Below are 12,921 nucleotides of genomic sequence, written 5' to 3' on the forward strand. Positions count from 1 at the left end.
ATTGATAAATAGTGGTATTTCTTTTCTCTTTCCCCTTCTCCCAGAAGATATCTGTGCTGGATAGATGAGTTACTTTTTGTCCTGAAGGTGGGAAGATTAATTTTCCTTCTAATCTCTTGTGGCAAGTCACTTCGTAACTGAGCCAGCTCTCCTATGCCCAAATCTTATACTCCATTTAAAATACATCTTCAGTATTTAAAGAGTGATTAGTTGGGTTTTTCTCACCATCTGAAAATGGTTGGTTTTCTTCCACAAACTACTCTTATGGCAGTAGTAACTTTTATCTGACAAGCCACCAGACATACAGATGTAATGGTTCTCTTTTATATCTATGTATGGAATCACTTCTATTTACTATCTGAGGCTGTGTGTATATGGAACGAGGGGCTAAATGCTTTGCGCCACTTTAATGGTGTCGGTGTTTGCACGCCTTGGTGGTGTAGTGTATTAATTCCAGCTGCTGTAGGAAATTTGGCAGCGTAATGCATCTTAAATGACTTGGGGCGCAGCAAACTAAAAACTCCTCTGAGGAGTTTTTAGTTTGCTGCCCGTATAGACATAGAGCAAAGCACGAGGCTCCATGCAGCTCAGGGGCTCTGCAGGAAGCCCTGCAGCAGGCTGGGAAGGCAGGCTCTGCCCAAGAAAAGTGGCAAGCCTGATTTCCCCCCCCGCCCCCCCAAGCTTGCCTATCTGAGCTGTATGGGAGCCGGATGCTTCCATCTGCAACTGAGGTACCCCCTGGGACTGCCTGAGCTGGGTGCTGGGAGGGGGCAGGTGCCACTGCCACAGAGGGAAGCACTTGCCCTCCCTGCAGCCCAGGGACTGCTCTGCCTACCAGCAGCTCACCCTCCCCTCCCTGCCACCGGAGGGGCAGGTAAGTGTGAGGTATGTGCATGACATAGGGCCCTTAAAACCCCTAAATTGAAGCAGTGCCCTTTCCATATACAAGTTTCCAAGGAACTTGAGGAAGTCAATAAATTAAAAAACCCGCTGCTTCAATTTAGGGCCCGCATTTTGTCTGCATGTGCACTGAATGTCCATGTGACAGAGGAAATGGAAGATGAGTGATTTCCTTATGTTATGGGCTAAATGCTAGCATTATGGCAGTGTTAGAGCTGATAAATCAGCCACTCGTAAATCGAGCACTAGAGAGGTGAGACAAAGCTGAATGTTAACTTTGCTTTCTTGTAAGTATGCCTTTAAACCATGGACTTTTAATTCTTGGCTCATTTTATATGAAACATGCAAACTGGAAATTCTTACTTGCCTTCTATGCAAGGTAACTTTTGTTCAGAGGATATAAATAGTTTTACCTACCCTTGGTGATTTTTACGGTAGCTGTGAAAAGTCTCATTTTTAACTTGCCTTTAAAGCTCCTTAAACACTACAAAGCAAGCTGCATTTGAAGGAAATCACAGTAGTGTACACTTACGAATGTTTTACATTTGAGTGAACTACTTTCAGTCTCAGGCAACATAATCCACAGGTTCACTGTGTATCTGGTAGCTGAATAAAAAGGTTTAACTTGTGGATTTGGATCATTCACCAGCTAGTAAGCAAGTTCTTCTTAAATATTTATCACGTACATCTCATTTAGACTTAAATTCAAGCATGGATATAGGTTGTATGCAAGATTGAAGAAGAGTCTGTCTATATGTGGTGGTAGCATTTCCCAGCTGGAGCTGCCCTGGGCATGCCCCACCTACTTGCTCTCCAACCTAGAAGTATACTGGTGAAGATATTCTGGAGTCCCGTTACCAGTCAGATCTTGACAGCAACCACAGTTTTGAGAGCTCCTACTAGGATTGAGCTTAGACAAGGCTTATTTAGTATGTTTTTGGGTTTGGAAAAGGCACGTGTAAATGAATTGTTGAGCCACATCTGGGGACATGCTTGCTGCCATTATATTGCCATTGTGGTGTAGATGTAATCTAAGCTTTTGTTTTGTACTGCCATATGTACCTGAAAAGAAAAAAAAAAAGTAAGTGGCAGAAATAATAAAATAATCAGGCAGAGGATTTGGAGACTAATGAACAGGGGCCAGTAGCATCTTAAACTTCTGTGAAGGGTTTTGAAATCAGCTAGGTGCCAAAAAGATTTAGCTACTGTGTTTTGATACCTGAGCATTAACGATGGAAATTGTTGTTATTCAATTGAAAGCCCAGATGCCTGAACACTTTTTTTATTTTTTTTTTTCCCATCCAATAGTACTCATTACCTATGACATTTTCCTTTTGGTTTTGTACATCTGTCTAAATGAGCAGTCTCCAAATTGAAAATCTATTACAACTCTGTACTTTGTGTCCAAATGATAGATATCTGTGGAGCTTAAAGTGGCATTTTTCAACTCCAGACTCAAGCCCAGACCATCCAGAAGTGTCACAGTACAGTGAGGACCTAGATAGCAGTAACTAATACACCATTATTTAAATAAGCCCACTCCTACATTATTTTGTGTCTCAAACTTTTATATTGGTCTAAACATACAGCTCTAGGAAAAAATGGATGCATTTCCCTTTTTAATATTGAGTTTTTATTTATGAAAATATTAAAAGAAAAGGGATCCAACTTTAAAACAGTAATAAAATATAGTGTGACAAAAGTAGGAGTGAGCTTGATCTGAGATCTGGCTTTCAGTCCAACATTGTGGTGTCAGTTTCTATTTCTAATGCTCTGGTGTCAAATGTAATAATTGAATCTCTTTGGCAGCCAGCTGATTGTCAACTGTAGTGCAAGTGTTTGAAAGATGCTGGCAGCTTCTCCTCCATAGTCTACAAACCCTTTGCCTTTATTATTTCTGCAGTCCTATTCTTTCTGGTATTCATTAATGATATAGCTGACCTTCAGCTGCTGCTTTTTTCAAACTAGAAAACTACTTTTCCTAGAGGCTGACTAAGCAAAAACAGTCTTTAAATACGTTTGTGGTGTTTACCGTTTGCAGTAGTTTTTATGGGGACTGAGGTGCTGTGGGCACTAATGTACAAAGAATTCAAAGTTCGAGGTGTGGCCATGTCAGATTCCAGAAAATCTGCAAATTCTGTTGAATACCTTGTTGCAATGACACACACAAGGAAGGAAGCAGCTTTTACAGTCTCTGGTTTTGAGTTTGGCTATTTCAGTAAGCAAGCCAAAATAAAATCTCTGGGCCCCATCAGAAAACTCATCTTATTTCTCATTTGTTTAAGAAGACTGAAAAGAAAATGTCTGAAAAACAGCTCTCAATTATTTCATGTGATTGATTTAATCTGTACAGGACTATTCAGAAATATTGAAGGGACTTTGAAATGTGTGGTGCTGATTTTATTTTATTTTATTTTTTTTGTCAGAAGATGACTGGGAAGAACTATGCAGGGTATCAAATAAATTCAGCTTATCTGTCATTTAACTTAAAAGTATCCAAAACTAGAAAAGCATAAATTGTTTAAATAACTGCTGAAAATGTTCAGGACCTGCCAACAGACAGCTTACCTAACCCATGTAATTCTTTCTTGCCCCTCCCCCCTGAAAATCGGAATAATATATGGAAAAATCTTTCCACAGTTACAAAGATGTTTCCAGAAGGCTGTGGGGTGGAACTGACTAAATCTTCAGCATGCATTAAGAAATAGGTGTTGATGTCAGCTGATAGCAAAATATGTAAGTGGACAATAGGAAATTAACACACCATGTATTTTCAGAATGGCTGGAGGAACTGTTGCTTCATTTTGTCATTTTAATGACAAAAGGGGTGAAAAATTTTGAGTTTGTGTCAGGCCATGGATGGACATATATTTGCAGTGCTGTGAATCCATGGAAATGTGCAGCCTCTTCCTCCTTCCCGCAGTACTTCAAAATGGCTGCAAAGGCTGTCCATCCGGGGGTGAACTGAAACACTGGCTTCTGCTTTCTGGGCGTTTCGGGACAGCTAAGAGCAGTTGTCGTCCGTCTCTCCCTGTGCTCTGAGGGGATGCCAGAGGACTGTTGAAACGTGCAGATGTTTCAGCAATTGCTTAAAAATTTAAGTGTTTCAAAGAGATTCCTGTCTTTGAGGGACATTTTTGAAGTGCTTATTTTGGCAGTGCCCTCACTGTTTGGAGCACTTCAGATGGCATCTCTACGCAGGGCATCATTGGTTTGTTCACCCATTGATGATGCATCTTGTCTGTGATTTAAAGCACTCTTATCTTTTCTCATGTTACCTACACAAAGTGAATGACTAAAAGGAATGTAGTGGTCTTGACAATAGTTTGCTTCATGTTCACACTTGGGTCCCTGGACTACAGTTGGGGCTCTTGATGTGCCCCTTTAAAACCAAAGGCCATGTTCTTCTTCCTATTTTTCTTCATGTCATTTGGTTCCCAGAGATGTCTTCCATGGATGTAGGAACTTTAGGAGTTTTATTGCTCCTAACTTCACTTTGGTGGGGTGGGTGTAACTGGCAATGTACTTTACAAGCACGTGATATAACAGCTGTTATATGTTGTGATCTATTGCCTAAAGGGTCATTTAAAGAAAAAAGACCCTGGAAATAGAGTTGTGGTCAAACTCAAATGAAATTTGATAATTTCTTGACTTCTTCAAGTTCTTTGGAAACCTGTACATGGAAAGGCCACCAAACCTTGGAGTTTCATCTGTTTAACATTTGGCTATTTAGTGATAAGAAGCAAAGATGTTGTGGGTGATATCTTCTTTTGGCTCAACTACGTGGCTGGGATAGACTTAGATAAGCTTTCTAATACAACATATTCTGCTTCAGTGAATGGATAGTTAGTGCTAGCAGAGTTTGTCTCTGCTGAGCAGTGATTAGTGTTCAAGTTAATTAGACACAATCAGTTTCCTGTGAGACTTCTCAGTGAAGTAACTCCCTTGACTTAGTGTTCCAGTTATTTAAAGTGTACTGCGGTTACTTAAAGTATCCTGTAGTGGCTGGATGGGCGGTGCCAATCCTATCCATGGGCTGGACCAAGCCAGTGGGCCCAATCTGGTATGTGGGGTGGGCATTGCAGGGTCTGGACCTGATCTTGCCATGCAGAGGGATAAGGTGCGCCTTGGCCCTGAAGGGCTCGGGAATTTTGGTAGCAGGAGAGAGGTGGCAGTTGCCACTACTCTGCCACTGCCGTGTTCGCCGACCCATGAGAATCCCTGCAGGCCAGAACCTATGGCTCTGCAGGCTAGATTTGGCCCAGGGGCTAGCAATTGAACACCCCAGTCTACAGTAATGCAGCTTTAAAAAAATGTTATGTTCATCATTAATGTACTATACAGTGTCAGGAGAAGGGGATTAAAGACTTGCAGGCAACTCCCACTTAATGTTGTTTTGCTTAGCACTATTTTGCTATTATGCTCTTTTTAAATTGATACCTGGTTTCACTTAGCCCTCAGCGAGTTTCACTGTAACGCTTGAGGTCGCCATCTTGGGTCACTAAAAACAATTGTGGTCACCATCTTGTGTTGTCAGGTACTTTACGGTTTGGCTTAACCCTTGTTTTGCGTAACACTTGTTTTTTCAGGAACAAATTAAGAGTGCTAAGTGAGGGTCGCCTGTACTGGACAAGTCTTTAATTCACCCAGTGACTAGAAGAGCTAGTGAATAGAGAAGAGATTTCAGGGAAGTTCATATGGGACTTATTCTTAGTGATGTATGGTATAGCCTTTGTTCCTAGTTGAATTTATTTGATTTGCAGTTTGGTGATTGTCGTCTGGGTCTTGTCTGTTATGAGTAGGATACAAGCCTTGCAGTTGAGAAAGGGAAGATTTCTTTGATCCTAGCTGTCTGATGGTTAATTGCAGAGGCTAAAGGAGGAATTAGGGGGAGCAGAGGTGATCAAATCAGAGGTTTAAAAAGCAAACCGAATTATGACCAGAGGACATTAGAAAATAAAGAATAGTATGCAGGTGGGTTTGTGTAGGAGTTGAGCTTTTCTTTTTCTCTAAAGCAGGGGTTTTCAACCTTTTTTAATAAGTGTATTCCTGGCAGCCTGATGTGGGGGGAGGTGGGGGTGGCACCCAGCCTGATGCAGAGCTGGGGGTGTGGTGCGGGGTGGTACTCTCAAGGAAGAAAAGAAGATAAGACAGTGGTGGCACTGTTCTCAAGAGTTGTGAAGACGATGATAATGATGCAGCTGTGTGATGGATATGCATAAACTGCTGCCAGATAGAATTTATGGAAGAGAATATCAGAGGACTAGAGATGCAGCTGGAGATAACAGTGGAGCTCAGGTCAGGATATGACAGAGAAAACAATAGAGGAAGCTAATTTAGACATCTGAAATTTATAGATTTCTGAGCAAGGTAGACCCATAGATGCTGAGGGTGACTCATGTGACCATAGCAACCAGGCAGAGGAGAGAGAATTCAGAAATAGGTTTGCCGACTAGAGAATGAAGGGAAGAAGTGGGCAGTGAAGAAAATGGAGTGACAAGGATGAAGTAGAGCAAGACTGGTGAGAAATACTGGAAGTGTCCAGGGACCAGAGCCTGACAAGTGAGGACTGAGAGAGGACAGGAGAAGCAGACAGAGCAGGGGAAGGTAGAGGACTTAAAGATTCATCATTAGTCTAATACTATTCTTTACTCGCAGTTATGACAACTCCTTCTCTTCTTCCCGGGGCAGGAGGCGGGCTTCATTTACTTTTTGTTCAGCTTGATATGATATGCTTCTGGCCATCTGCACTCTAACGTAGAACTTTCCAATACAATAATTTTCAGTCTTCCTTTTTGATTTGATTTGATCTGCATCTACTTCTGTCTTGCAGCAATGTATGTATATTCTAAGGTTTTATACATAACTTGAAGAGTGTGTTCTTCCAGGTGCCTTAAGGTGTCAGTTTTTGCCATAGCAACTTTTTTTTAGCTGGTACCTCTTTTACTGTACTTGCTTACCCAAAGGTAAGAGGTTTACAGTTAGTGAGATCTTTCCTTTTTTTCAATAAGATCTTTTTTGACCTATCCATTGTCCCATGTCCCAGAAGGCCAAGAGTCTAGTTTGGTTTTGCTTCTTATATTAAATCTGCCTGGTGTCCCTAATAGGTTGTCATCACTTGCTGGATTGTAAAGCTGGCATATTTCATAAGCAGCCCCACCCTAGCCAAGTACAGCCTGAGTAAGAACTGGCTTGGTTTGCTTAGCCTTGTGAAACAAGGACTATAAGGATTTATGATTGCTCTATATAAATACACTGTGCAGGTAAACACTGTTTAGGAGAATGGATGCCAGCGAACAGGGGCTGCAAACAGGGTAAGCAGTTTGCAGGAAGTTTCCTGGGAGCAAGAGGAGGAAGGGGAAGAGAAGCCAGGCACTAGATCCTGCCCAAGGAAGGTAGGCAATGCAGAGCTTCCTGTGTCTTCTGCTTGCTGAGTGTGTTGTTTGGTGGGCTGTGTGTTTGGAGTGTATACCCTGAGAAGCTGGGAGTATTGCTGGCAGAGTGATTGCTGCCTGGGCCTGAGAGAAGCAGTAATGAAGAATGGAGCCCCAGCAGAGTATAAAAGGAGGCTTCCTGAGGGAACAGAGGCTGCAAACAGGTTAAGCAGTTTACTGGTCAGTTCACAACCTTTTGTGGAGAGAGTCCCACCTTTTGTGGAGAGAGCTTTTCAGCTTGGTGTGAGGAAGCTGGAAAAAAGGAACCTTTTGGGGCCAGCTAGCAGTAAACAGGACAGCTTCCAGGCAAGTTTACTAGGGAAGGTGTGTGAAGAAGAGCAGTAAGAGAGACAAAAGGCAGATAGAGATCCAAGGAAATGGTTGGAGGACATCATGATGCAAGAGCCACTGCCACTGCTTGCACCTGTGAGGCTTTTGTCCAGGCAGGACTGCTCACCATTGAGGCTGCCACCGTGGTCTGGGTTTGGTGCTGTGGGGACTGCAGATTGCAGGTTCTTTCCAGTGGTGGCCAGGTCAGGGGGTGCCTGCAGTATGAGCTGTTTCCTGGTGGTGTCTCTCAGGCAACAGGCAAGAGAGGTACAGGAGGAGGTGGTGAGGCTCCAAAGCATCCTCTGCCATGAGGAGTTCATCAATTCGATGCTGGAGAAGACCTCTGGGACTGTGGAGAGAGAAATGTCAGGGGTAGCGCTAATTAAGAGAGAGGACATGGACTCCCAGCAAGGTGGAAGCTAGTGACTTCTGGCAGCAAGCAGAAATCCTTACCTCCACCTGCAGCAGTTGGTTGCAGAACAGATATGCAGCCCTAGTGACAGAGAGGAGAAGCACGTTCCATTGGTGGAGGAGGACAGGACAGGCCCCACCAAAGTGGGAATGATCAAGACAACTGCCACCAAAAAGAAGTGATGGAGGGTGGTGGTGGTTGGAAACTCCCCTTTTCAGGGGTCAAAAGAAGCCATCTGCTGACCTGACCTGCAGCCTGGATCCAAGATGCCACACAGGGATTACTGAGGCTCATCTGGCCCTCTGTGTACTACTGCATGCTGCTCATCCATGTGGGTACCAGTGATACTGCCAGGAGAGACCCTGAGCAGATCAAAAGTGATTACACAGCTCAGTGGAAGGGTGAAGGATGGGGGCCCTCTTTGATTTCTCTGGTCAAAGGAAAGGGCTTGGGCAGGAACCGGTGCATCCTGCAGATCAAAACCTGGCTGCACAGGTGGTGTTGCCAGCGGGGCTTTGGCTTCTTCCAACATGGGATGTTGTTCCAAGAAGAAGGACTGCTGGGAGGAGATGGGATCCAGCTGACAGAGAGGGGGAAGAACACCTTTGCAGACAGGCTTGCTAACCTAGTGAGGAAGACTTTTAATGTAGGCTTGCTGGGGGATGGAGACCAAACCCCGGGGGAAGTGGTGGATTTGGAGGAAGAGCAAGCATGGGAGGTGTTCTCATACTTCCTGAGAAGTCAGGGCAATTGACTACTTGCCTCAGGTGCCTGTACATGCATGCATAGAGCCTGGGAAACCAGCAGGAAGATTTGGAAGTCCTTGTACAGTCACAGAACTATGATATTGGAATAGCAGAGACTTGGTGCGATAGCTTGCATGACTGGAGCATGGTCATGAATGGGTACAAAATATTCAGGAAGGACAGACAGGGAAGAAGAGCAGGAGGAGTTGTACTTCATGTAAAAGAGCCATGTAATTTCTCAAAGCTTCAGTGTGAAACTGGAGATAGGTTTGTTGGAAGTCTCTGGGTTAAGGTTAGAGAGGAGAGCAGCAAGGGTGATGTTGTAGTGGGTGTCTGCTATAGACCACCAGACTGGGAGGAAGTGGTCGATGAGGCTTTCTTTAAACAGCTAGCAGAAGTTTTCCGGTAACAAATGCTTGTTGTCATGGGGGACTTCAACCATGCTGGCATCTGCTGGGAGAGCAGTACAGCAGTGTGCAGGCAATCCAGGAAGTTTTTGGAGAATGCTGGGGACAACTTCCTGATACAAGTACTGGAGTAGCCAACTAGTGGGCCATGTTCTCTTTGACCTGCTGCTCACAAAAAGGGAAAAAATGGAGGGGAATGGCAACTTGGGCAGCAATGACCACAAAATGATTGAGTTCAGGATCCTGAGGAAAGGAAGGATGGAGAGCAGCAAAGTAAGGACCTTGGACTTCAGAAAAGCAGACTTCAACTTGCTTAGGGAACTCATGGGGAGGATTGCCTGGGAAGCCAGTCTGAGCGGTAGGGTTAGGATTCAGAGGGACCTAGGCAAATTGGAGGCTTGGGCCAAAAGAAATCTCATGAGATTCAACAAGGATAATTACAAAGTTCTGCACTTAGGACAAAACAGTCCCATGCACCAGTACAGGTTGGGGCTGACTGGCTAGGCAGCTGCTCTGCAGAAAAGGATCTGGTGGTGACAGTGGACAATAAGCTGAATATGAGCCAACAGTGTGCCCTTGTTGCAAGAAGGCTAATGGCATACTGGGCTGCATTGGTAAGTGTGTTCCCAGGAGGTCAAGGGAAGTTGTTGTTCCCCTCTATTTAGCACTGGTGAGGCCACATCTAGAGTACTGTGTTCAGTTTTTGGGCCCCCAAAAACTGGACAAGTTGGAGAGAGTCCAGCAGAAGACAACAAAAATGGTGAGGGTGCTGGGGCATATAACTTCTGAGGAGAGGATTATTTCTTCTGCAGAAGAGAAAACTGAGGGGGGATTTGATAGTAGCCTTCACCTACCTGAAGGGTGGTTTCAAACAAGATGGAGCTAGACTGTTCTTAGTGGTGGCAGATGAGACTGTTGCTACTTGTTCATTCAAGTTGCAGTGAGGGACATTTAGGTTAGATATTAGGAAGAATTTTTTCACTAGGAGGGCAGTAAAACACTGGAACAGTGTTTACCCAGACTGGCGGTCTACTCTGTCCTTAGAGGTTTTAAAGCCCTAGCTAGACAAAGCTTTGGTTAGGATCATCTAGTTGGGGATGGTCGTGCCTCCTTTGAGCAGGGGGTCCTGAGGTCCCTTCCAACCCTAGTTTTCTGTGATTCTGTGCCTAAGTGAAGGGAAACACTGGCAGAAAAACAGATGAAAATAAACTGCCTATGAATAATTTTTAAGCTAGAAATTAGTAGAAAGTTTATAACTATTAGAGGTACCTGAACAGTCTCCCAAAAGGAGTAGGGTAAAGAAGCCTTAACTGTTTTGAAGATAGTGCTTAAGTTCTTACGAATGGGCTGCATGTGAAATCGGGCCTGGAATCAGTGCCCCATATTGCCCCTTACCAACAAAAAAACAGGAACAGGGAATTGAAACATTAAAAAAATGCCTAATGAGCTTTTTTTTAATGTCCCTTACCAAACGTATTGTATTTAAAATCTTTTTCTCTGAAGAAATGCATGGAAACTCCTTGCAACTCACATCCATCTTCCTGATGAATGAAGAGCTTGCTGTTGCTTCAGGGAAATTAATGTATTGGTATAGCCAGTCTTGTAAACTGTTTTGCTGCTGTGTATCCTCTCTCTGACTTTATTTGCAAGGAAACTATAAAATGTGTTGACAGGTATGCTGTTGGCCTTTTACCCTGAGGGTGCCTCAGCACCTTCTCAAAGGCATCTGGGCCAGGATGCATACCAACATACTTACAACATCAGGCTTTCAAGGCTTTATGTAAACAGTGCTAAAAAGTGAAAAGTATGTGTTGCCAGTTAGTGACAGAGATGGGCTGATTGGTATTGGCTAATATGGCTCATTAAAAATCAGCCATCAGTATCAGCCCAAAAATTCTCTATTGGTGCACCCCTATTTAAAACTGTTTTTGTAGGATAAACTTGATCCCCAGAAGAGCAGGGGCTGTCTGTCCAGGGGTGGAGGGTTTGGGCAGGCTAAAAATGACTGTGTCAGGGTGGGGGGCTGGGTGGGAAAACCACAGCCCTGAGGCTGGGGCAACTGGCTGGGCTTTCTCAGCACTGGGGCTGTGGCTTAAACTTGTACAAATATTTGGTTTATCAGGTAAATCCGTTTTTAGTTTAACTCAGTTCATGTAACTTAGTTCTTTAGGTGAGTTTAGATGGGGCTGGCCGTTTTTCTTTTTTGCCCACTCTAACCTCCCTGAGCATCTGTATAGGTTGACCTAACACTAGTTAAGTCAGTGTAAGTATAATGTCTATACCCACAGTGGGTAAGTCACTCTTTATGGAGATGAGAGATGCAGCTTCAAATCCTCAAATGTTTCGAGTGAGCTAAACCCATCTTTCCCATATCTTATACAAGTGATCTAATCAATTAGATATTCGGCAAAAGGGAAACACTAAACAGCCACATTTTATATGGAACACTAGTCTTTAGGATTGTTCCAAGTGGTTCATCGGATCAAGCTTTTCATGCGAGATAAGCAGGAGAGTGTCTGCATAGTTCATGCATCCCAATGGGATTTAGATACAAAATGAGCACTGTACTGCACAGCATATTGTGCAAAAGCAGTACCTTAGGCATTTGATTAACTTTAATACTAAAATAGGGACTCCTGTAAATTTTTAGCTATGTCTGCAAGCAGGCAGAGGTTTTAAGAATCACAGTTTTGGAACTAGGTACCTAACATGGAAATTAGTCAGGACTTAAGCGCCTACGTGGATCTAACCCTTTTTCCTTTCCATTCTGAAGTAGCTTCCATTTTTTTTTTTTTTTTTTTCAACTAATAATTGGAGAATTTCTTCAGAGTGAGAATCCAGAACAGTCATTAAATAGGGAATTTCTTTAAAACACCTAGACATTCCACCCAGAGATCTCAAAGTACTTTATACATAAGTGGATTGAGCCTGGCAACACTCGTATGAGGTAGCTACATATTTTACTGATGATTACACTGATGATAAAGGTAGTAAAATGTTTTGCCTAAGGTTATACAAAATCTGTGAAAAGGACCCGGATTGCTTAACTCTCAGTCTTTAGGTAATCTTATTCATATTGCTATAATAATATTCTTAAAGTTATTAGGAGAATTGCTTCCCCCATGCAGATTTTCATTCCATCCATATTAGAGTTTTATGGATATGATTACAGAATTTATAGTGTACCTGGAATGAATAATAAAACTCACAAAAAGACTTCCTGTGCGCATTTTAAACAACTGTGTATCTAAAATGTGCAATTCATAGGCAGTATCACATAATCTTGATGCTGAAAGAGTCCTAAAAGGAGTTTATGCCAGGTAGAGACTGGCTGTTGACCAATATTCAGTGATCCAAGGACAAATAAAGCCCCCATTTATAATCAAACTTTCAGCAATTTTAAGGAAATATTAACAGCTAATAAAAAAAACTTATGGATAAATCAGTCTGTCCAAACAAAGCCCCCGCAATGGGGCACCTGGATTCCAGTCACTGGGCAAAGTGGAACCTCTTTGACAGGAAAGTTTGAGGGGCCTGGCTCAGAATAGTGTGGCTCTGCTTGATTAAAGTAGGGGGGCTCAAACCCTGGGTCTGATCTGTGTCATCTGGCCCTTGGGGCTGCGCACAGATACTAAAATTTGGTGGCAGGTGATTGGTTGCAGCTAATTTCTGTTCCCCTGCTGCCAAATTTC

The 12,921-nt window shown here is 43.2% G+C and overlaps 1 protein-coding gene across 3 annotated transcripts in view; it reads left to right on the forward strand.

Moving 5' to 3' along the window:
- Window positions 1-12,921, forward strand: part of STXBP6 (syntaxin binding protein 6) — a 295,237-nt gene that overhangs the window by 33,331 nt on the left and 248,985 nt on the right. Inside the window, exon 1 of one of the 3 annotated variants that reach the window (XM_019518938.1) lies at window positions 12,044-12,176. The exons of 1 other annotated variant lie outside the window; for it this stretch is intronic. The gene's annotated coding sequence lies outside the window, so the exon portion shown is untranslated. Of the gene's footprint in view, window positions 1-12,043; window positions 12,177-12,921 lie in introns of those variants that run through there. One more of the 3 variants, XM_019518936.1, reaches the window with a different exon arrangement.

The sequence above is a fragment of the Gavialis gangeticus genome, unplaced genomic scaffold, assembly GCF_001723915.1.
Source record: "Gavialis gangeticus isolate Ggan-Ray unplaced genomic scaffold, GavGan_comp1, whole genome shotgun sequence".
NCBI classification, from domain to species: domain Eukaryota; kingdom Metazoa; phylum Chordata; order Crocodylia; family Gavialidae; genus Gavialis; species Gavialis gangeticus.